Source organism: Heterocephalus glaber, unplaced genomic scaffold, assembly GCF_053883595.1.
Source record: "Heterocephalus glaber isolate CG9 unplaced genomic scaffold, H.glaber_assembly_v1.0 deba00001457, whole genome shotgun sequence".
Classification (NCBI taxonomy): domain Eukaryota; kingdom Metazoa; phylum Chordata; class Mammalia; order Rodentia; family Bathyergidae; genus Heterocephalus; species Heterocephalus glaber.
Window position 1 is genome coordinate 35,510,422 of NW_028258305.1, and position 26,097 is coordinate 35,536,518.

At 41.3% G+C, this 26,097-nt stretch overlaps 1 protein-coding gene and 1 pseudogene across 4 annotated transcripts in view; one reads left to right on the plus strand and one right to left on the minus strand.

Moving 5' to 3' along the window:
• Ttc27 (tetratricopeptide repeat domain 27) overlaps positions 1-26,097 on the minus strand; it is a 254,203-nt gene that overhangs the window by 40,019 nt on the left and 188,087 nt on the right. For 2 of the 4 annotated variants that reach the window (XR_015453011.1, XR_015453012.1), the window contains exons 22-24: positions 24,760-24,829; positions 16,723-16,894; positions 6,732-6,926 (exon numbers count right to left, since the gene is read on the minus strand). The gene's annotated coding sequence lies outside the window, so the exon portion shown is untranslated. Of the gene's footprint in view, positions 1-6,731; positions 6,927-14,842; positions 15,039-16,722; positions 16,895-24,759; positions 24,830-26,097 lie in introns of those variants that run through there. The other 2 variants (XR_002392870.2, XR_015453013.1) reach the window with 2 other exon arrangements.
• Positions 13,072-24,865, plus strand: LOC101704407 (NADH dehydrogenase [ubiquinone] 1 alpha subcomplex assembly factor 4 pseudogene; annotated as a pseudogene).

Genomic DNA, 26,097 nt, shown 5'->3' on the forward strand with positions numbered 1-26,097 from the left:
AATTTCAAAGTATCATCCCAGGAATTAAACCAAGGACAGTACCAAAAACAAAAATGGGAAGACATTTAAGCAAGGCACAAACCCAGACTTCCACCCCACAAAAGGCAAATTCTGAGGGAAACAAGGTGGAAAAGTCTGATAATCAACCACTTGGACACCCTGAACTGATAGCACAGGAAGTAACAAAACAGATGAATGAGGCTCTAGAAAAATTCAAAACAGAAATAATTTCCCAGATAACTACAGAAATGGTGAGCAGAATGAAAGACATGATTAGAGGCTCTAGAACAGAAACAGATAAAAAAATAGATGAGCTCAGAAACATGCTGGAAGCCATGAATGCCCAGCATAAGAAAGAAATGGAATCCATGAAACAGATTCAAACAGATATTCAGGAAATTAAAAACTCCATTGAAAGCATGCAGAACAGATTAAGGGAACCTGAAGATAGAATATCAGATATAGACGACAGGATTGTGGTTAAGGATCATGAAAACAGAGATCTCTTCAAAATAGTAAGGGGCCACAAGAAATCAATCCAGGAGCTGCTAGGTAATGCAAAGAAGAATAACATAAAACTCATAGGAGTCCACAAAAAAACAGGAGAAAGTTCAATTGACATTAAAAAAAAACTGTTCACAGAAGTAATAGTAGAAAACTTCCCAGACAGAGGTGGAGAATTGGACATACAGATAAGTGAAGCATATAGAACTCCAACTAGCCATGATAAAAAAAAATCTACACCTAGACATATAATAGTCAAGATCCCAGAAACCCAACAGAAGAACAAAATCCTACAGGCAGTTAGAGAAAAGAAACAAATCACCTACCAAGGAAAGCCCATCAGAATCACAGCAGACTTCTCAAAACAAACCCTCAACTCAAGGAGAGCCTGGAGTGAAGTATTTCATGCCCTGAAAGAAAATAACTTCCAACCTAGACTGTTGTATCCTGCAAAATTATCTTTCAAAATTGATGGGGAAATTAGAAGCTTCCACAACCAAGAACACTTTAGAATTTTCATGAACACCAAACCAGCACTCCAAACAATTCTAAGCAATACTCTAGAAAAAGACAATGAAGGTCACAACTCCATGAGGCCCAACAGAGGGAAGCCACCATGCAAGGTAAGAAACTAAAGGGAATGGGGGGAAAATATAAGAAATAAAAGACCCAACAACAGCAAAACATCATGACAAGGATGAGTCAATATCTATCAATTATAACTATCAATGTTAATGGCCTCAATTCACCAATCAAAAGATATAGACTGACAGATGGATTAAGAAGCAAAATGCAACAATATGCTGTATACAAGAAACACACCTAACTCAAAAAGAAATTCATAGACTGAAAGTAAAAGGATGGAAAACAGTTCTCCACATGACAGGAACCCAGAAAAAAGCAGGCATAGCAATCTTATTTGCAGACAAAGTAGATTTCAAACCAAAACTTATTAAGAGAGGCAAAGATGGTCACTACATCCTTGTGAAGGGAATAATCCAAGAGGAAGAGATGACAGTCCTAAATATATATGCACCAAATACAAATGCCCCCAACTATACAAACCAAATATTAATGGACATGAAAAATCAAATAAACACTAATACAATTGTAGTGGGGGGCCTCAATACCCCACTATCACAAATAAACAGATAATCTAGACAAAAAATTAACAATGAAATTCTAGAACTGAACCAAGCTATTGAACAAATGGATTTAATAGATGTTTACAGAATGTTCAACCCCACAAAATCAGAATACATTGTTTTCAGCTGCACACAGGTCATCTTTCTCCAAAACAGACCACATGCTAGCTCATAGGACATGTCTAAGTAAATGTAAAAGAATTGAAGTTACCCCCTGTATATTATCAGACCACACAATAAAATTGGAGGTCAATAACATAAACCACAAAACTCCCACAAACACATGGAAATTGAATAACACCCTCCTGAACAACCAATGGGTCACAGAGGAAATTAAAAAAGAAATTAGACAGTTTCTACAAGTAAATGATAATCCCAGTACAACATACAGGAATCTATGGGACACAATGAAAGCAGTTCTTTGTGGGAAATTCATAGCAGTGAATGCCCATATTAGGAAAAGAGAGAGAATGCAGATAAACAACCTCATGCAGAACCTCAAGCTCCTAGAAAAAGAAGAGCATAACAAATCCAAAGCTTGTAAAAGAAAGTAAATTATAAAGATCAGAGCAGAAATCAATGCAATAGAGACTAAGAGAATGATACAAAAAAATTAATGAATCAAAGAGTTGGTTTTTTTAAAGAATAAATAAAATTGATAAACCTTTAGCCAACCTTATCAAAAAAAGGAAAGAAAAGGCTCAAATCCATGCAATTAAGAACAAAAAAGGTGAAGTCACAACAGACCCAGCAGAAATCCAGAGGATCATCAATACCTACTTCAAGAACCTGTACTCTAATAAAATGGAAAACACAGAAGAAATGGACAGATTCCTAGACACATATGAATTGCCAAAGTTAAATGAAGAAGATATAGAAATTCTAAACACCCCAATTACAGTGAGTGAAATTGAAAATGTAATAAAAAATTTACCAACAAAGAACGTTCCAGGTCCTGATGGCTTCACTGCTGAATTCTAAAAGACATTTAAAGAAGAATTATCACCATTACTCTTTAAACTCATCAAGGAAATTGAAAGGGAAGCAAGACTTCCAAATTCATTCCTGGAAGCAAGTGTTACTTTGATTCCAAAACCAGGGAAAGAACCAACCCAAAAAGACCACTACAGACCAATCTCCCTACTGAACAAAGAATGCTAAAATCCTCAACAAGATACTGGCAAACAATACAGAGGGTCATCAAGAAGATCATACACCCTGACCAAGTTGGATTTATCCCAGGGATGCAAGGATGGTTCAACATTTGTAAATCAATAAATGTAATGCACTATATTAACAGAGCCAAGGACAAAAACCATATGATCATCTCAATAGATGCAGAAAAGGCATTTGACAAAATCCAACACCCATTCATGATAAAAACCCTACAGAAAATTCGAATGGAAGGTTTTTATCTCAACCTGATTAAAGCTATCTATGAAAAACCAACAGCCAACATCTTACCAAATGGTCAAAAACTGAAAGCTTTCACGCTAAAATCAGGAACAAGACAAGGATGGCCACTATCACCACTCCTGTTCAATACACTTCTGGAAACATTAGCCACAGCAATTAGAAAAGAGAAAGAAATAAAAGGAATAAAGATAGGAAAGGAAGAAGGTAAACTGTCATTATTTGCTGATGATATGATACTTTACATAGAAGACCCAAAAAACTCAGCCAAAAGACTTCTAGACCTAATTGACAGATTCAGTAGAGTAGCTGGGTATAAGGTCAACACGCAAAAAACAATAGCCTTCTTATACACAAATAGCAGACTCACTGAGAGAGAAATTTGGGAAACAATTCCTTTTACAAAAGCATCCAAAAGGCCAGGGATTTAGCTCAGTGGTTTTGCCGCCTGCTGCACAAGTACAAGGACCCGAGTTTGATCCCCGATACCGAAAAAAAAAAAAAAAAAGCATCCAAAAAAATGAAATATCTAGGAATCAACCTAACAAAGGAAGCAAAAGACCTCTACACTGAAAACTACAGCACTCTGAAAAAGGAGATCGAGAAGTATATAAAAAAATGGAAGGACATCCCTTGTTCCTGGGTAGGAAGCACCAATATAGTGAAAATGGCCATACTTCCAAAACTACTATGTAGATTTAATGCAATCCCAATTGAAATTCCAACAATATACTTCACAGAACTAGACAAAACAATCCAAAAATTCACTTGGAACCAGAAGAGACATAGAGTAGCAAAAGCAATTCTAGGCAACAGAGACATGGCTGGGGGTATCACAATCCCAACTTGAAACTATACTACAAAGCTACTGTGATAAAAACAGCATGGTACTGGCAAAGAAACAGACCTGAGGATCAGTGGAATAGATTAGAAGATGCAGAAACAACTCCAGACACATTCAGCTACCTCACCTTTGACAAAGAAGCCAACCACCCTCATTGGAGGAAAGATAGCCTATTTAATAAATGGTGTTGGAAAAACTGGATTTCAACCTGCCAAAGATTAAAACTAGACCCATATCTATCACCATGCACTAAACTAAGATCAAAGTGGATTAAAGATATAAATATGAAGACAAAAACACTAAACTTGCTGGGAGATAAGTTAGGTAGAACTCTTGAAGACATTGGCATAGGAAAAGAGTTTACGAACAAAACCTCAGTAGCACAGGAACTAGCACAAAGAATCAACAGCTGGGATCTCATCTTATTAAAAAGCTTCTGCAGTGCAAAAGAAACCACCAACAGAGTTAAGAAACAACCTTCAATGTGGGAAAAAATTTTCAGCAGGTGTACTTCAGCAAAGGACTACTATCTAGAATATATAAAGAACTGAAAAAAATCAGACCCCCCCAAATTCAAAGACCCAATTCAAAAATGGGCATCTGAAATGAACAGACATTTCTCAGACAAGGAAGTAAAAGCAGCAAATAAATATATGAAAAACTGTTCAACATCACTGGTCATTCAAGAGATGCAAATGAAAACAATGCTGAGATTCCACCTCACTCCAGAAAGAATGGCTGCTATCATGAAATCAACCAACAACAAATGCTGGCAGGGCTGTGGGGAAAGAGGAGCCCTGCTCCACTGCTGGTGGGAGTGTAGACTCGTGCAACCACTGTGGAAATCAGTATGGAGATACTTCAAAGAACTAGAACTGGAAGTCCCATCTGACTCAGCTATTCCCCTGCTGGGTATCTTCCCCAAAGAATTAAAAGAATCATACCACAGTGATATACGTGCACCCATGTTCATAGCAGCACACTTTGTAATAGCTAAAACTTGGAAACAGCCCAAGTGCCCATCAACTGGAAACTGGATAAGGAAGATGTGGGTTTTTTTTTATAAAATGGAGTACTTACTCAGCCATAAAGAATGAGAAACTAGAGACATTTATAGCTAAGTGGATGTGTATTGAGGCCACACTCTTAAGTGAAATAAACAGGACTCACATGTGTAAATACCAAATAGTTTCTCTAGTGTGAGAAACTGAAGGTGTAAATAAGGATTAAAACGATTAAAATGAATAATTTTTTTTTTTTGGTACCAGGGATCGAACTTGGGACCTTGCACTTGCAAGGCAGGTGCCAGAACCATTGAGCTAAATCCCTGGCCCTTAAAATGAATAACTGACAATTTGAAATATTAAAAGGTCCAAAGGTGTATGGGTGGTGGGAGGGAAAGGGGAAAGGAAAGAAGGGAAAGGAAAAATTATGAAGAAAGAAAAAAAGTGGAAACGAAATCTATGTAAATAGGGAAGGGTGGAGAGGGTGAAGGGCACACAGGTAATGGGGAAAAAAATAAGAACCAAGATACATCATGTACAGGTACAAGCATCCAATGATAAATGTAAATGTACTGTATACCTAAAATGTACCCAATAAAAGAATTGAAAAAAAAAAGACCATCTCTCTCAGATTGTTGGTTTTATAGAGATAAAAATTCTTCAGAGTTAGTGTGTTACTTCTCTAACAAATTTTTGCATTTATCAAGAATCAAAGCCTGAACATGGAAAACCTTAAGTCAAAGGACTTTCAGAAAGTACCCAGCTATATGCCAAAAATTATCGGCTTATTATCTATAGGGAGACTTTGCACAGAGTAGACTTTGGTATCTGGTCTCTGAAGATGACCTCCAGTAAACATTTGGTGTTCTGTCTTGTGTAGTGCCATGGGGACTGGCCTGTGATTTGGAAAAGTCTGTAAAGAGGTGGTATTAATTCTTTAAATGTTCCATAGTTTTACAGTGAAGGAAGACATCTAGGATTAGAAAGATTTTAATTACTACTAATTCAATCTCTATTTGTTATAGGTATATTCAGATTTTTCTATTCCTACTTAAGTCAGTTTCAGTAATTTGCATCTTTTTAGGAATTTATTTCATGTAAGTTCTATAAATTTTTTTTTTAATTATTTTTTTTTTTCTGGTAGTAGGGATCAAACTCAGGACCTTTTGCTTTCGAGGCAGGCACAGTGCCACTGAGCTAAATCCTCGCCCTCTATAATTTATTGGCATATAGTAATTCATAGATTTCTTTATAACCCTTTTTATTTCTTAAGGTTGATATTAATATCCCCTGCTTATTCCCTGATGTTATCTATTTTAGTTTTTCTCACTTTTTCCTGGTCAGTTTAGCTAAAGATTTGTTCGTTTCACTGATCTTTTCAAAGAACTAACTTCTGGTTTTGTTGATTCTATTGCTTTTCTAATCTGCATTTTATTAATATCCGCAAATCTTTATCATCTTTTTTTTGCTTGCTTTAACTTTAATTTGCTATTTTTACATATCTTAAGGCAGAACATTATATTAATGACTTGAGATTTTTAATATAAGCATCTATAAATATATATATTTCCCTGTAGGTACAGCTTTGGCTGCATTTCATAGCTCTGTATATGGCGTCTTCATTTTTATTCATCTCAAAGTATTTTGTAGTTTCCTTTGTGATTTCTTTCTTATTCATTGGTTATTTAGGAGTATGTTAATTTTCATGTTTGTGATTTCCAAATTTATTTGTTATTAGTTTCTATATTAATTTCACTGTTTTTGGAGAAGAACTTTGTATGATTCCAATTCTTTTAAACATTTTGAGGCTTTATGGCTTACCATATGATTTAGCCTGGAGAATGTTCCATGGGTATTGGAAAACAATTATTCTGCTCTTGTTAAGTGGGGTGTTCTATGGGTGTATGTTAAATCTAATATGTTTACAGTGTGGTTCAAGTCTTCTATTTCTACATTGGTCCTCAGTATTGTCTCTCTGGCCCATGTTCTGATTTAATCAACAGAAGATCTGAAGACCTGGAATAGAACCAAAAAAAGCTAAGTTAGAAGGAACACCTCTGCCTAAGTACTTGAGCTGGCATTGGCATTTTTCTGCCTTTGGACATGAATTGAAATATCAGCTCTTTCTGTGTCTCAGGCCTGCTGTCTTTTGGATTTGAACTTAACATAACTGGTGCTCCTAGTCCTCAGTCTTTGAGGCTCAGACTGGAATTATAACATTGACTTCCTTGGGTCTCCAGCTTGCTACTTGCAGATCGTAGGATATCTTAGCCACCACAGTAATGTGAGCCAATTCCTTTTAATAAACATCCTATTGGTCCTGTTTGTCTGAAGAACACTAATACCGAAGATGTTAGAAGTGACATTCTAGTACAGCAACACCTTGGTTCACAAATGCTTCTTTTTGCAAATAATTTGGTTCCCTAACAGAAGTAAGTGCTCAGCAAAATTCTGCTTCCCTTTGGGAACTCCACATTAGGTAATAACACCACGGCCATCTTCCTTGAATGACTCGGGCTGTCAGAGTCAAAGCATGTGCCCAGGGCACTTTGGTAGTCTCTCAGGAGAGTGCTACCCTGTTCATAAAATGAGAGGAAGTGGCTGGCAAAGGGAGAATCCAACAGACCACAGTCACCAGCTATATTCAGTGCAATCCTCATGTCTCTGATGCTTACGAAGGGATAGACCCAGTCCAGAAAATCCTGCCATTGTTGTGAGGCCCATGTAAGGCCCAGGGTTCCTCTGGGGCCAGCCTCTCAGAGGACTTTTAAGGTGATATGCCTGAAGCCTCTGAGAGTCCCTCATTTTGTGAGGACTACCCAGGCTTGGGATTCACCTGTTGGGCAGCTGTGACCTTATGCACGTTAGCTCCCAACTCCCATTCAGTTGGGTTCCCCACCGCCTCTCAGGACTGGGGATTAAACCTAGGGCCTTCCCAAGAATTGCGGAATGAATTAAGCTTGTGAATGGAGGTACCACTGTATTTATAAGCCAAACATTAAGAAGGCATGGAACACTATAAGAAACTCTATGTCATTGCATATTAGTGACTATCACATTTTTAGGAGTCCTGAGATACCATACCTGAAGCCTACCTAGATTGCTGGACCACAAGGGGGAAAAAAAGACCCTAATACCACATGGAGAGTGAAAAAGACCCAGACATGTCCCTGTTGAGCCTCCAGATGACTCTGGCTATAGCTAATATCCTCTGGATCCAGATGTACCTAAACATCTGCTCCTGGATTTTATAGGTTCATGAACTTTTCCCACCAACCACATGTAAACATAAACTTTTCTATATAGTTGGTTTTTCTATAATTTGCAACTAAGAGTCTTAATAGAATAAGTAACAGAATAAGTAAAGGACTGGAGTTATTTTGTTTTTGTTTTTTTTGGGGGGGGGGGTTGGTACCGGGGATCGAACTTGGGACTTTGCACTTGTGAGGCAGGCAGTGGAACCACTGAGCTAAATCCCCGCCCATATTTTGAAGTTATTCTGATTAAACAGACTGCACTTTATTTAACTGTGACTTAACTCTGGTACTGAACTCTTTGGATCACGCTTTAAATTCATTACAATAATTAACTGTACATCTGGAAAAAACACATAATGGCTTTAATCTCAATGGAAAAAGTCCTAAAAGGAAGGTGTCTAGTTTAGATGCTGAGATAGAAATTTGCATGTGGGACGTTTACTGGGAGTGCTCACTAAAATATTTACTAGAGAACAAGGAAACAGGATGAGGCAGAGGAAGAGGTTGAACACTGTTGCCATCAAAGGCAGATCCTGCAGTACCTCTGATCCGGGTCACCTTCAGAATTGCCCTGAACTGGAGTAAGAGCGCTGGGCCTTCAAAACCCTGCGTCAGCTTGGCCACACTGGACAAAAGTGAAACTTTGGGTGAGATAGGTCAGCAGTCCATACCTTTGGCAGCTGGGAGAAAGAATAGTGTGATGGAGAAGAGGAATCTAGTGCATCATAGCCCTCATTATATTCCATTCATTTCACAGCCTGGGTTCAATTTTTTTTTTTTCTGGTACCAGGGATTGAACTCAGGACCTTGTACTTTCTTTAGGACCTTGTACTTTTGAGCCAAGTGCCACTGAGCTAAATCTCTGGCCCCTGGGTTCAAATTCTAGTCTTTCTAGTCTTTCTGGCTCCTACCACTGCCAAGCTGATGATCCATTCTGGTAAAGCTGGGACCCTGTTGATGTATCCATCTTCAGTTGCAAATATGTATCTATCACACTCACAGCTAAAACTGATAGCTGGAAGGCATTGTTTACCGAGTAGAAAGATGCAGCTGCCATTAACAAATATTACATCTCATGTTTCCCAGATAGCCTATAAAGCAAGGGTTAGTGTTGGATAGAACAAATGATCAGGGCAGAAAATTTCATAGGAATCTTTCCAGCTAAACCAAGTACAAATAAGTGAAGTGTTATAAAACTCTTTGCCAACTCGCTCAGACATAATTTAAAGAAGAAAAGTTATTAGTTAAAGGTTGAAAGGAAATTGGCAAGAAATATATATGGCCTGGGGCATCTTCACTCAAGAGTAGAACTGAATGCCCTTTCAGTTTGCTTGCTTATGCTGCAGAATGACCCTATTCCTTAGCCTTCTCTGGCGTTTCCCCATATTCACTCCCACATTCTTTTTGTTCCTTCAGCTCCATGACCCACTTAATGTATCCTGTTTGGTGCCATGCTGGACATTCATGTCTGTGTCTGCTCTGTCCTTCTTCCTGGCATCGGATTCTCCCTCTGATTCAGCCACAAGGTTCCATTGAGAGCCCTGGCCACCTGCCCCTGGAGGTGCACCCCGACCTGGCCCTTCTCTGGAATGCTTTGGCTTGGAACTAAGGAAACAGAGGCAGCTCTTCTTTAATAGTGAAGAGTGAGATGTAAAGCCAGGTTTCTCGGTGACTTTGTTTCTGTTGTGTGAAAAATAAAGACAAAAATCTGGAGCCGACAGAGAGACAGAGAGAGAGAGAGTGCCAGTGGCATGCCATTCCCAGGTGCCAGGTGTCCCCAGACCAATCACACACACCTTATGTCCTTGAAGGTTGGCTGTGTGAATCTCGAACATCTGTGCCTTTGACCAAGCTGGCCACAATTAGATTCCTATTCTCAGAGTTCTAATTCACCATGGATGCACAAAAATAGGTAGGCCTTTTAAAGAATATCTGGTACATCCTTCTATCTTTGAACAAAGGAAGTGGCTATCGTTCTGAAAACTCCCAGGGGAAGAAACCTGTCATTGGTCTCTCTTGAGGGAGAACTGGAACCCCGGAAAGCACTGACTTTTAAAGAAAGAAAAGGAGACAGCCTGGGGGATGAACAGCAGTTTAATTCCTCTGGCACTATTCGACCATCACAAAGGAAAGAAGCAAGGCTTTTATACATGTGGGAAAGCAGCTTAGTTATTCTGGCTATCATCTTTCTGATTTTAACCTCTGGTGACAAATGACTTTAAGTGACTCATAAAAGCTACAGGCGAATTCACAAGTCCCCTGTTTCCATTCACCAATCCCGTACATCAAAGAGCACACCGCAGCCCTCTTCTTATCAGATAGTATCAAGAGAGCAGGATGACTTTAGCCAAAAATCAAGCCCACCACCCCACCATAAACATCACAGATGTGCCTAGTGAGTCGTATCTCTCTTACCACCCATAGAGTCATTGGGTCGCGGTCCTCTGATCCCGGAAAATGGTAAATAAGAAAACTAGGAAAACCTGTTTTTCTCCTGTGAGACTTTTACAAGGTCTCAAAGTTTTCTGTCATTCTTTTAACAAACAGACTTGTGGAATTTCCCAGAAACGACTTAATTCTCTTAGTTAACAAACTTCTTGTGATCTATTCTTACAACTAGATAGCTGAATTCTACCATTTCCCACAAAACCCATTTTTTCTTTTTAGCCTTTATTCAATAGCTAATTAACCTGAAGATGACGCATCTTTCTCTCCAGCAGCACATCTCTGAAGCTTACTCCAGAATGGAGCCCTGATTCTCCATCACCCAACTGAGCAGCCTAACAGCCCTTGTCTGCATGGGCTGTGAGGGGTGAGTCTGTCCCTCAGTTTCCCTCCTAAGACTGGACTCTCGGGGTCTTCCCTGGGATTCCTATCCAATGCCTGTACTCCCCAAGACAGATCCTCAGGGGATCTGAAGAAAATCACTTAATTAGCTGACAAAGCTGCAGCAGCCTTCATATAACCAATCTTCTTTTACCTAAACATAAAGATGCCATTGTCCTGTGGCCTTCTTTCTTCCCAAGCTTAAGAATCACAACACATTTGACCAGGGATTTAGCTCAGTGGCACGGTGCCTGTCTCGCAAGTGCAAGGTCCTGAGTTCAATCCCCGGTACCACCAAAAAAAAAAAAAAAAGAATCACAACATACTTAAGCTTTCTCCTTAGGCTTCATTTCCATCCTTTCTCTTTATAGCATTTTCCCTTTTTCTTGGGATCTCTTTGGTATGATGAACTTTCTCAGAATGTAGAGCCCAAATGTCAAAGTGATGTGGGTGAAGGCTGAAGACACGGAGAGGGGAGTGGGGAGTTATCTCTCAACCTTTGTATGCCAGGCCTTTGATATATCTAAGTATCAAATTTGTGTCTAAAATAACATGATGACCTTACTCTCTACTCTCCTAGGACTTTCAGAGTCAAAACATGTGCCTAGGGTTCTTTGGAGAGGGCTGCTCTGTTCACAGAATGAGAAGGAGTGGCTGGCAAAGGGAGAATCCAACAGACCACAGTCACCAGCCATATCCAGTGTGATCCTCATGTCTCTGATGCTCACAGGGGATAGACCCAGCCCAGAAAATTCTGCCATTGTTCTGAGCCCTATGTAAGGCCCATGGTTCCCCTGGGGCCAGCTTCTTGGAGGACTTTTGAGGTGATATCCTGGGAGCCTCTGAGGGGCCCCTCTTTTTGTGAGGACTACCCAGGCTTGGGATTCACCTGTTGGGCAGCTATGACCTTACTCACATTAGCTCATAACTCCCATTCAGTTGGGTTCCCTACCCCCTCTCAGGGCTGGAGGTCAAACCCAAGGCCTTGCACATGCTAGGCGAGCACTCTTTCACAGAGCAACACTCCCATCGCCATCTTCCTTTTTTGAGACAAGGTTTCAGTAAGTTCCCCAGGCTTGCCTTGAACTTGGGATCCTCCTGCCTTGGCCTTCTGCACAGCTGGGATTACAGGGATGCACTGCCACTGCCTGTCAGCTAGGCATTTTTGATGTGTCTTAATATGTCTGACTTTAATTTCTGGGCCAAGGGCAGATCCTTCTTGCTTCCAGGAAGGAAGTTTTGGGGATCATTAAAGAAACGCAGGCTTCCCCAGCCCTCCTGTTTCATCTCTAATGGTTTCCTCTACCCATAGGGATGAGGAGCTCACAGCTGTTAAGAAGCTAAACACAGTTCAGCAAGGAAGGTTGGTGTCACCTTTGGCCTAGGCAGCAACCTGACAATCATAAGCTTTCATCTTGTAAATGTCATCACAGAAACTCAGGGCTGGTTTTTAAGTTTGCTTGGGTAGGGGTGGCAATGAAACTGAGGCTAGCCTGGAAGACAGTGTGCGGTGCAGGAATGAGAATTGGGAATTTCTCCTCCTTCCTCATTCTGACTCCGGCTACTGCCGCTGCCAGCCTCTCAGCCCTCATCATTTATTCCGTGAATTTTCTATACTTGGAAATACTTTTGGGGAAAATTTTCCACACTTAGAAAGTCATTAACCCTGAATCTCTAATCCATACATTTTTCCATGCCTGTTTTCGACACGTGGAAAGGTTTGTCAATGAGAATGGTCACTTTCCATACTGCTGGGTCAGGGAGACACAGAAAAATTCTCTGTGCCCAGAGTTCGGGCCTCTGGGGAGAGTGGCCCACGATGCCTTTTCAGGTCACTAGCAGCGGCTTTTGGAGGGCTGGGCCCAGGTTCTGTTGTCTGTCTTTCTGTCCTTCCCTCGTTCATGATGAAAATAAGTAAGCCATGTGAACAAGTCAGATGAACAAGATGAACAAGAGGGGTTTTTTTTTGGTAGTTTTTTTCTTATTTTATTTCCCATGACAAAAACATGTAGATTAAAAAATAAAATACAAAGGAAAAGGAAGGCACCCAGATGTCCCACATCTCAGACAAAATCACCATGAACACCTATGAACGAGTTCCTCTTCCCCAGTTGTTGGGAACACAGGTGTGTACACAGGTGTTGGGAACACAGGTTGTGAACACAGGTGTGTTTTGTGAGTTCACTTCAGGTGCTGGGTCCACATGATCTCCTCAGCCACTCTCCTGATGCTCCTCCCACTGTGGCCCAGCCTGGGTGTGGACAGCATGGCTGTGTAGCGTGTACTCTGCCACATGCACCAGTGTGTCATCCCCGGAAGCTGGCTACCCTTGGGGCTCCCAGGTCCTCTCCCATCAAACGGGAGTAATGACAACATCTGCATCACATGGGGAGTTTCAAGGATTAAATGAGTGAACACATGTAAAACATTTACAGCTACCTGTGAGAGCTCAGCTAAGTGGAGTCATCTACCATCTCTTTTTTAGAACTATTATGCTCAGAGAAGCCAGGACTTGGTTGAGATGCCATAGACATTAACTGACATAACCAGGTTGGAAACTTAAATCTCTTCTGATCCAGATAAGGTGTGGTATGATGTGTGAGTGAGAGAGAGACAGAGAGACAGACAGACAGACACATAGACATGCAGAGAGACACAGACAGACTGAGAGTAGACAGGTGGAGAGCCACACTCCCTGCCCTTCATTCTATTTTATGAGCCTCTTTTGGATATTGTATGATACCCTAGCCATGGATGTAAGATGCAGAGGAGCTTGCACAGCTTCATTGAGAGCGGGCTGTTCAAGCATAGGAATCCCTCGGCTCTTGTTAACTTGCATATGCTGAAGGCATAGGTCAGGATAGGGCTGGAACTTGTACCTTCTAACAGGCCCCACGATTTTCATGCTGCTGGTGTGGGAACCACGCTGTGGTGTTGTTTCTGAGAATTCTGGCCCAGGGTTTTACTTCCTCCTGCACCTCCCTGCTTATGTTTACACAAGTCTGACACTCAGTCCACCCATGTGCTTCATCACAACATCAGAGCTCCTAGGAGGGGCCCCAGCTGGAGCACAGGTGGGCCCACCTGGGAGTGCTTAGTCACACCTATCCGGCTCACCAGTCTCAACACTGTGGGCTTCTGCACAAACAGCCAGGACTGAGATTGATCCCATTTGTCTGAAACACTTCAGGTGGGACACTTGCAATTAGAGTTCTGGAGAAAAATGTTTGTTCTGGCATGGCAGGGAGTATGGGAAGGTGTGGAGGGAGAGCTGGTGAGAGATCTTCTACCTCCCACCAACAGGCCACAGGGACACTGAGTCCTTCCACTCCCAACCCTCTGTGGCCTTGTTGCCAACTCTATCATCTTTCATGCCCACAACAATATAAACCACTACTTTCTCAAGTTTTCCATATAGCATCATCAGGAAGCCCAACCTTCAGGCAGGTTTGGGGTTTTTTTGTTCCAAGGGTTTCATGTGCTGGGAGCTTGGTCCCCAGTGTAACAATGTAAGAAGTGGCAGAACCTTTAACAGATGAGCCTAGTGGGAGGTCCTAACGTCAGCTGGGGGCATGTCCTGAGAACAGACTGTGGGACCCCAGCCCTCTTCCTGTTTCAAGATGTGATCCTTCCCTATGTGCTCCACTATCCACCATGGAGCTGGTTCCATACTGCCCGGACCTTCAGCCTTCAAAATTGACCTAATTAATCACCTTTTCTTCATAAGTAGCCTGCCTCAGGTATTTCATTACAGCAACAAAAACCAGACAAATACCCAGGCTATCCTTCAGAAAGTAAAGGATGTTCCACTTGAACACCATCTGTAGAAATTTCCAGGTAGGAGTCAGAGAATGTGAGAGACAAACTAAGAATTGTGAGTGTGCTGCTCTAACAGAAAACCACAGACATGGTAATTTATAAAGAACGGAGATTTATTTCTCATAGTTCTGGAGGCTGGGAAGTTCAAGACCCAGGGGCTGGCATCTGGAGAGGGCATTTTGATACATTATCCCATGACAGAAGGCAAAAGGGCAAGACAGTACACCTGAGCATGAGAGAAAAGAAGGACAAACTTATCCTTTCATCAAGAACCCACTCTGTTATGACCAGTCCAGGGACAATGGCATTAACCCTTTCATGAGAGCAGAACCCTCATCATTTATCACTTCTTAAAAAGTTGCATTGGGGATTAAATGTCCAACACATGAACTTTGGGGAATACCCTGGAACCATGGCTGTGTACTTTTGTGAGTGCAACAGTCTTAGCCTCCCAAACCCAGGCACAATGGAAAATTCTATCTCAGAAAGATCCTTTCCAGTGATATTTCCATGACACAACCAGCCTTTTACTCAGTTGTTTTGCCCAACAGATAACAGATAGGTCCTGACAAAACCATAAGTATGGAGAGAAACACCCTTGGACTTAGAAATTTCCTTTTCCTTTCTTCCTCATGGCTCTGTTTCCACAGTAGTCAGTATCTGTGAGTGCTGGTTGGGTTTTGTTGCTGTTTTCACTGTTTAGAACTAGCTCCCTCGCTACTGGGGATTTTCCATGGTGACATAAATCTCTAAGCCTCATACTAGCAAAGTATACTCATTGCTACCTCAATTAGAACAAGTGAAATATTTGGAAATTCCCAGGGCCTTGGCCAAGGCCTTAATGGGGTGGGTTTTTAAAAATTCTGATTCCCTTCTTTCCACGCCAGCCAAGGGCACATTTCCCTGGCACAACATCACATCCCTTTCAAAATATAAACCCTCTGGATTGGAGGCCTCTGTGAGCTTGCCTATTTAGGCCCTGAACTTAGTCTGAGAATACTCAATGTACAAAAATAAGATGAGCAGGAAGACCATTTATTAAGCCAAGCCTCCCAGGGTTGGGGAAAACTTCCTGTTATCAGGCTTTTGAGAATGGGGTCAGGTCTAGTCCCTCCAGCCCTTCTGACCAGGACACTGGCTCAGAACCAAAAATCTGACCGCTAGGGCAGTGTCTGCTGTTGTAGGGAGAGCACAGAGGAGTCAAACTAGGGCTCAATATCAGGGCTGCCCCTTCCCGGCAGGGTAAGCTCTCGGAGCCAATGGGCCTTTGAAATGGGGTTAAGGATCTCTGCCCTAGCTATTCTTATGGAGTATGTGAGAGTAAGTTAACATATTTGAAAGCTGTCAAGTATTTATTTCATGCCTAAACTCTGGGTTTATGATGAAGATTAAATTACATAATTCATATCCACATACACCGTGGTATTCTGGAATGGGGGTGCTGAGTTTTAGCATTAGTTAATTTCCGTGGTGTACATATTCCCACCATGGCTGATTTCAGAGTACTGATCGATGCCACTGAATGTCAAGTGAAGAGAAATGCACATATTGAGCTCTTGTGGACTGGTCTGAGCCTGTTCCACACCACTGTTTCTAGACTTTACCTCTTCCCACACAAGCACTTAGCACAATTCAGAGAGCAAGGAGGGTGACCTCCTGTCCGCTCATTGTATTTTCACCAGCCAGAGGTGGTGGGCGTGGGGGTGGCAGCCCCACCCTGTTCTGCTGAATCACTCTCCGGATGGTGTGTGTTTTTAAAGCTCCCTGAGGGCAGTTCTAATTCACAGGCCTGATCAGGAACTACAGCACCAGGCTGCAAACGCCACGGGTACAGTGATTGCAACACTCCATCCCACAACAGGGCCCAATCTAAATGATGCTTTCCTGAATGAATCATGGACTCGCCTTACCTGGAACTAACTCGATCCAGAAAGGGGCCAGAACTGCAGCGGTAAGTGAAGTGAGGTCCTGGCTGACTGCCACGTACACGGGGTTTCTCTTCACTCGTCCAGGTTAGCCCGCTAACTTGGGCTGCTTTCTCCCCACCCAGTGTCCCCAGTGCCACCACTCATGCTGGTCCTGCTGACATAGGACAGAAGAAATAAAGACAAGTAGAAAGAAGTTGAGGAAATCGTAATTTTAAAATTGTACCTTTAAGAAAACAGCAACCTCAAAACACAATCAAAATTACCCAAGTTTATAATGTCGTCCTCACTCCTAGGCCTGTTTTTCTTCCAGGTTTCTGACTCCTGAATTCCCAAGAGTCTTAAAGATATAGTAAGTGTGAACTGGGCCTAGGTTTCTCTTTTGAAATTATAAATTCATCAACTCTGCAGACTTCCACCCTCAAGGAAAGAACACTATTAAGGGGATACCAATCTCTGAACTTCAAACACATGCAGTTTGCATTTTAATCTGCCCACTGTGGGACAACCTGACAGACAACAGGGATACACTTCTAGGCCGTCCACCGTGAGGACACCCTCAAGACCACATAAGCCCTCAACCCCAGACCATTATGCACCCGACCCTTGAGCGCCCACACTTGAGTGTGTACTCCTTTGACTCTGCTTAGAAAATCTGCCTATGCCTCTCACAGGCTCCTGAAATGCTTTTCTGTGCCAACAGCTGACACAGAGGCCTCCGTCTCCTCTTTGCAGAAGCTCCTTGGGCCCTGGCTGCTGACACCAGTCCTGCCCTGAGTCCTTGTTGCATACTGCATCCCATGGGGCCTATGCTCACTCCCTCCCTCCAGATCCTCAGAGCCCAGGCCCCTCCTCCTTTTTCCCTCTTTCTCTCTCTATAGGCGCCTCAAAGAGCCACCTATGACCCATGCATCCAACTCAGACCGGGAGTGGAGAGGACAAGGGCACATGTGCCTGCTCCACTTCCTCTAGCCCCGGTTGTCTTTGTCTGGCAGCTCTGCCCCTGCACTGCCTATGTCCACAGCAGGCCCTCCCTCCATAAAGGTTCTGTGAATAAAGACAAATGAGTTACTGGAAGGAACCACAGGAAGGGAGGAGAGGAAGACATTCCAGGTGATTTAATTACTCCAGGAAAGACCTGGAGTAACTGGGGCTTCCTTGGCCCATGTATAATAGCAAAGGAAAACTGATTTCCAAGCCAAAAATGTTCATATCTCCATCCATCATTCACTCACTGTACGTCCCACCCATTTTTATGTTCTCTTTCAATCCCGATGCCAATATAAATACCAACTCCCTCGTCTTTTTCAAGATAACGCAGAGAAAATGAGAAGATGGACTTCTCCAAGGATGTAAAATGCCCAAAGCATCTGCTTTAGGCACAAATATAATGACCAAATTATCCCAATCACCATCACAACTGCACGCACGGGGAGGAGGGAACAGCCTACTCACAGCCAGGACTACTGTAGAAAAATCCAACTTTAAGAGTGACAATAGTCCTGATGGCCGTACTGCCTGAGCTGGAAATTAAATGTTGTTATACTTAAGATGAGTTCGGTTCTCCAATTTAAGACAAAGAGGCAGGGGCTTGGCATTCACTAAGCACCTAAAATAGCCTTTGTTTAGATGGTCCTCAGCACACAGACACTAATCTGTACACAGCCCTGGGACGATACCTTCTTACCCTTTCTTGCAGATTAGCTAAACCTTAGCACACCAAAAATTAGCTACAAGGAGGAAACTCCCACAGGTCCCCTGAAGGCAGAATCTGGGGCTCTTCCAGCGAGGACAGATTCCAGGCTCAGCTTTTCCCCTCACTACTTCCAAACCAATCCTAGCAATAGAGCCATGGAGAGCACAAAAGGAGGCAAGCGCTTTTCCTTTCCCTTTCTTCTGATGTCTGTCTTGGTACAATGAAAGCACAGAAGGGAGAAAGGGAAGGTGGTGTTTATGGCAGGGATTGGGGGACCAATGACCATGTAATTCTTAAGTTCACAGCTTTTAGGTCTACAGTTTTTAAGACATCCAGAGGAATGATGCTAGCTCTTTAAAAAAGGTGGGTGTTGAGGCCAGAAATTATTATTTTAAACTGAGACTGAAAGTATGACCTATACTTGGAGCCTGTCACACAGTCCTTGGATTTCCTATCTCCATTACTCAGTTCCTATGAGCCTCACCTGACCTCTGGCCCGCCATCCTCAGCTACAGTCCTGGAAGGAAGGGAGTGGACCTTATTCATCTTAGAACCCCTAGGACCCGGCAGACAAGAGTTGCTGGCAGAGAGTGATACATTTTTTAAAAAATTTGTTTTCCACCTTTATTCCCAGGCTAACTTTGCTGCATCTTTGAGCCAACTCCCTCCTTAGTCTCCCCTTCTTCTCTAGGCTGAAGGTTTCAGCTGGCGCCTCCCACTCTCCTTGCTTATGGACAGGAGATGCCAGGGTGCTGAATTGGCCTTTGTGCAAACTTGAGGTTCTGGCAGTCGTCTAGGATTGCCTACTATCAGGTCATCATGTGCAAGAACCCTTCCTTCCCTACCTCCTCACTACTTTTTTAGGGGGTTAGGATTGATACAAATTACTCCATTTTGATTCTGATGACTTTCACATTTCTTTTGTAGGCTGGAGGAGAGAAGATGAATGTGGAAAGGGTCAGACTGTGGCATGGAGAGTGTGGCTAGCACTGTTTCTGTGGCTTAAGTAGGAGGGACCAGCAGGTTGTGGTACAATGTGGAGAAAGCTTGGGAAGTCATTTAGAATCACGTTATAAATGTACAGCAAAGTGACATAAGAACTAGTCATATTTTAAACCATAGAAGCTTTTTAATGATGTTATATCTCAAGTAGCTCTCTTGAGTGACTGAGTTTAATGTAATATGGCATACAATGACAGCATATTGAGTTCAATTTGTATGTCAGTATACCATCTTTGAAATAGAATATACAAAGTATATCTAAAGATGACATGGTTTATAGTTGTTAATGATGACTAAGGATACGTTGTAGAGGGCAAGTAACAGATGAATCTACTGTATTGGTTATCTACTGCTTTATAACACATTCCTAAGATACATTTAGCAACTTAAAACCACACACATTTATTATCTCAGTTTTTGAGGGACAAAAGCCCACGCACAGTAGAGGCAGCCCTTACTTAAGACTCTTGAAAAGCTGCAGCCGAGGTGCCAGCCAGGACTAGGGTCTTACCGGAGGGCTTAACTAGGGAGGGGTTTGCTTTCAAACTCAGATGTTTTCAGGCAGGATACAGTTTTTTAAAGGCTGGACCATGGGACTTTCTCAGTTTCTTGCTTCCTTCAGGGCTTTGGAGGCTGTTGGCTCAAGGCTACCTTAGTTCCTGACCACCGAGCTTCCCCAACATGGGTTTTGCTTTATTACAGGCATAGGGAGAGTCTGACAGTAAGACAGAAGTCACTAGCTGGCATCACTTCATCAAGGAAACAACATCCTTTTAATATTGCCAATATCTTATTGTACAAACAAGGTACTCACAGAAGAGGATTTCACAATGCTATGAATACGGGTGGTAGGGATCACTGGGTGCCATCTGAGAGGCCGCCTGCCACATCTATACATCAAAGCTCCCAGGACAGAGTAAACTGATGAGAAACTCCTAATATATCTGCTCCCAATGAACCTACAGAACTTGGGATCAGTGCAGGGAAAGTTTATTTGGTGGAATATTACAGTTAAGAATAAATAACCCTGTGTCAAACACTGCTCCCTTAGTCAGATGGGACTCTGTTATAAGGGCCATCACGGGGGAAGGAAAGTGACCCCCTCACTTCAGCAAACCCCTCTCCCCTGCCAGCTGTGTCTCTGTGCTCAGGACTAAGCTCGGGCAGTCTGCTCTTATTCAAGTTCTCAGACATGCACAGGCCCTGGGACAGGAAAGGTGCTCTTTTGTTCGGTGCTGATGAAACAGGATACTCTTCATTCTATCTGGTTCATACCCCTTCCTGGGACTGCCTTTTTCATAGAAAGAATGTACCAGCTACATTCCTGAAGATGAGAAACCAAATGCTGTCAGGCCTGATTTGTGATTCTTGGAGGAAGAAAGTAGACAGACAGGGGAAGGTCTAAGTGGGTACGTGTAACAGTTAGAGAGGGACAGTAGGACTGTCAGGTCAGCAGACAGCTCATAAAATATAATGTCTTTGATCTGTAAGTCACCAGTTTATTTAGAGTTGCCCTGAGACATTCCCTTGAAATATACATTTTTGGAATTCTTCCAGAAAATCTTCAACCCTTTGGTTATCTTTTTTGTAGTGTTCTGGGTTTTGATTTATCATTCTCTATGAAGTCATGGGTGAGATTTCACCTTTATTTGTTCAAAAACTATCAGACATACATAAGTGCTCTCACTCTGGATTCTGCTAAGCTATGACCATCAGCACTTCTATTACAATTTAGAGAAATTACCACCCCAGCCAGAACTGTGTATTGGAGGGTCTCAAAGCCTTGCTATGCAACTTGGCCTTCAGATATTAACAGGGACTTTTCCCATCAGACTACGGAGCCTGGAGGAAGTGCCGCAGGATATTAAATATATCAACACCATGCTTTTCAAGAAAAAACTGTGAGAAGCTGGATTTGGTCCTCAGGATGGCCAAGCTCAATCAGTGATTAAAGGCTGGCCAGGCTCCCCTAGGTCGGGACTCTTCGGTTTATACAGACAGCAAAATGGAAGGCACAGGATCTCAACTTGTATTAAAGAAATGAAGAATTTAGAGTATAATGTCAAATAGTCCACACATCTGCCTTAGAGTAAGAGCATGTTAGGGTTGTAAATTGTGGTTATACTTTGTTCAGGGAGGTGTTTGGTGATAGAGGTAGCTGAGAAGTTAAAGTTACATGGGGTAAAGTTTGGATTTGGGTGCCAGATTTCACCTCAAAAAGAAGTACACTTTCTCAAAAGCTAATTTTAGAATTCGCAAGGAAAATTTCTTGAGAAGGGGGCTTAGGTCTCCTCAAAAAGAAGGACAAAGAGGTAAAAAAAAGTACAAAAATTCAAAGAGGTGAGAGCAGATTTGGGTTTACATTAAGAGTGACCACACTGTTCCTAATATTTCAGGTGATTGTGCCACTCCCCAGAAGCATTCTGTGCACCTCTAACCATCACCCACTTGTCCCCACAGGGATAACTCCTGTCCTGTGTGCTGTGGTAATCCTTTCCTTGCTTTCCTTTATAGTTTTATCACCATGCATGCATCACTCAACAACAGAGTTTAATTTCATGTGCTTTTTGAACTTTTATGTACATGGAAACATGCCTCATGCATTTTTTTCACCTCTGGCTTCCTTTGCTCAACATGTTTGAGAGATCCACTCGCGTTGTTACTGTGGTGCAGCTGTAGAAAATTAATCATCTCCGTAGACTATTCCATTGCATGGCTACCCTGCCATTGATGTGTCTGCTCCACTGTGGTGGACATTGGGGTGTTTCTGTTTGGGGGCTACGAGGGATAATGCTGTTGTAAAGTCTTATAAGAGAGTTTCGGTGCACATGCATTCATTTGTGCTTGTGTATGTGTGTGTACCTAGGAGTAAAATTGTTGAGTTGTATCTTCAAAGTTAGCAGACACTTCCCAGCTGTTTTCCAGAAGGGGTTTACATTAAGAGTAACTGCACTGTTTCTAATATTTTAGAGCTTTCTGCTGAGCAATGTTTAAGAGTGCTGTTACTCTACATCCTAACATGTGGTATACAGAGCCATTTTAGTATTAGCCATAGCTGTTACTAAAAACAAAAACAAAAAATAACAACTGTTGGTGCAGATGGGGAGAAAAAAGAACTCTGAGACACTGTTGAGGGGAATGTAAATTAGTAAAGCCATTATGGAGAACAGTGTGACAGTTCCTCAAAAAACTAAAAATAGACCTATTAAGCATATTACCCAGCAATCCCACTTCTGGGATTATCCAAAGGAAATGAAATCCATATCAAAGAGATACCTGCAAGCTCATGTTTACTGTGGTACTGTTCACAATAGCTGAGACAGAATCTGCCTGGATGCCCATCCGCAAATGAATGAGTAAAGAAAATGTGAATGTACATACACAGTGGAGTATTATTTGACCAGAGAGGAATGAAATCTTATCATCTGCAGCAAAATAGATGGAACTGCAAGACATTATTTAAGTGAAATACAGTGGTACCTCGGTTCACAAACTTAATTCGTCCCACCATTCTGGAGAAGATGCTCATGGTCCTTTGTGTTATCCAATGTAGAGTCCATGAATAGAAGCAAAATTTTGCCAAACATTTCTGTTTGTAAACCAAATTGTTCACAAACAGAAGTGTTTGTGAACTGAGGTATTCTGAAAGCCAGACACAGTAAGACAAACACTGCATGTTCTCTCTCATATATGGAAGCTAAAAAAAAATTGATTTCAAAGTAGAATAGTGTTTATTAGAGACTGGAAAGGATGGAAGGAGAGAGTGGAAAAAGGGCAGCTGGACTCAGTGCACATTGTGTGTATGTATGGAAATATCACACTGAACTCCACTGATATATATAATTAATACATGTCACTTGTTTTTATATTAGCCATTCTTTGAGTATATGATCTTATTTCATGATTTGAATTTGCATTTCTCTGATGACTGAGTCTGAGCACATTTTTACATTTTTATTTTGGCTATCCTCTTTTACAAAATGCCCCATTTTTTTAGTTTGGTTGTTTTCCTATTGAGTTATAGTTTTTATTTTAAAAATATTTTGAATATACATTCTTTTTAGGTTATGTGTACTGAAAATATCTTCCACTTTTTTAGTTTGGCATCTAAATCTCTTTGTCATGTGTCTTTTGATCAAAAGAAGCTTCTAACTTTAATTCAGTACAATATTTAAGCACTTTTTTCTATATAGTTAGTGTTGCATTCAAGGAATCTTTATCTCCTCTGTTATGAAGATATTTTCTTATTTATCTCCTCAACACTTGACTGTTTCTTAACACTTGACATTTAGGTTGAAAATTTACTTGGAATTGATATGTGAGGTAGGGGTCAAGATTCACTCTTTTCTAACAAGGACATCAAAACGATATGGTTCCATATATTAAAAAGATCATTCTTTCTCCACTGTTTGGCAGCACTTTTGTAATAAATCAAGTGTCTGTATATGCATGTTTCTGGATTCTACATTCTGCTCCATTTGTCTGTTTGTCCTCCTACCAATATCACATGGTCATAATATTATTGTGTAATAAGCCTTGAAATCTGGTAGATGTAAGTCTTAACTTTGTTCTTCAAGATTGTTTTAGCTATTCTCAACCCTATATTTCTGTATACATTTTAGAATCACAAAATGATTAACTACTGGAATTTTAATTAAAACTGTATTGAGTTTATAGATCCATTTCAAGAGAAACAACATTTTTACTATACTGAGTTTTCCAGTTCATGAGCATATTTAGCACTTCTTTAATTTCTCTGAAAATGTTTTCAATTTCTGTTAATTATTTGCCTTTACCAATCGTTAAGAAGACTCATTCCTGGGCCAGGGATTTAGCTCAGTGGTTCCGCCGCCTGCCTCGCAAGTGCAAGGACCTGAGTTCGATCTCTGGTACCAAAAAAAAAGAAGACTCATTCCCAAGTATTTAAATTTTATGCTATTATAAATGAATATATAGATCAGGAAATCAGCAAGATGAAGCTGTCTGCGGCCCCGAGCCACCCGTCCACCTGCAGCATCCTGCAAGAGCAGATGAGCGACCATCTGGAAATTAACAGAGAAAATGCTAGGAAAAATGACAAGCTGCTGTCATTACTGAAAGATGTATGTGTTGATTCCAAAGATCCTGTATCACCTCTGCGGATAAAAGATTCTGAAACATGGCAAGAGACAAAGGAATCCAGATTGCCAAAGGGCTATCACTTTGGTATGGATATTAAGAACATTCCCAAGGGCAAGATTTCCACTGTAGAGGCCTTGACACTTCTCAATAATCATAAACTTTATCCAGAAACATGGACTGCTGAGAAAATAGTACAAGAATACCATTTAAAACTGGAAGATGTAAATTCGCTTCTCAAGTATTTTGTTACTTTTGAAGTCAAGATCTTTCCTCCTGAAAACAAGAAAGCAATAGAATCAAAATGAAGAAAATCACGAAATTTAAAATAAATAAATAAATATATAATTTTTTCCTTCTTAAAGTATCTGCAGGCTATGTGTATGTGTAAACTGAGAGGCAATTGCAAAATATATTCTGAATTTGAGAATCATCCAATTCTGAAGAATTTATAGCTATTAGCTCTTCAAATATCTCTTCCCCATTCTCTTTAATGTACTCTTAGAATTCTGGTTAGATATATCCTGGAAATCTTTTCTCTGTATCTCCTAACTTTTTTCTTCTTCCTTTCTGATATAGAATGTATCCAGAACCATGCTTCAATTCACTAATCCCCTCTGCAGCTCTGTCTAATCTGTTGTTTAACCCAATGTTTCTCAAAAGAGAATGATTTTGTCACCCAGGAGATACTTGGGAACACGTGGAGAAACATTTTTGCTTGTCCCAAGTGTCAGGGATATGCTACTGACATCTAGTGGGTGAAAGCAAGAGATGCTGGCAAACAGCAGACCTTTATGATAAAGAATTACCTAGCTAAATATTAATAGTAACAAAGTAGAGAAACTCTGGGATTTTTTGGGAGGGAGGGAAAGTGAGTTGGAGTTTGCCTCATTCCTCTCTTGGAATATATGCAGAAGAGTGGAAGGAAGTGAATTGTTCCTCTTATTCTTTTATTTCCTAGCATATGGAATAGAATGTTTCTCCCTCTTAAATATTGAGGAATAGGGAATGAGTATTCTCCTCAAGAACTTCTATTTCCATCATCATTTTACCATGACCACCACCCTTAAACCAAGACAAGATGTGCCTATGTCCTGAGCCTTTTCCTGAGGAAAGTTCCATTCGGTCCCTTCTCCAGACATCCTTTGATCACAGGACCAAAGGGACATGTCCACCTACAGCCAACACCATTGCCCATTTTCCAGACAATTCTCAGTGTCTCAGCTACTTTTGTCTCATTGCTGAGACAAAATACCCAAAACTCAAAGTTAAGGGGAGAACGTTTATTTAGCTCAGTTTGTAGAGGTTTCAGTTCATAATTGGATGGTTCCAAGGCAAGGTGGCACATGGCAGAGGGGCAAGAGTTCATAGTAGTGGAAGACAGCAAAAGCAACAATGGACTTTAACAGTGTCTTTAGCTTCTTTTATCTTATCCAGACTACTTATGGCTGTAGCACTCACACCCTTAATCATAGTGCCCTTGAGCCTAGCATTGTACCATGAATCAATCCCAGCAGATCCACCCACCTCTGAAAAGGCCCCAC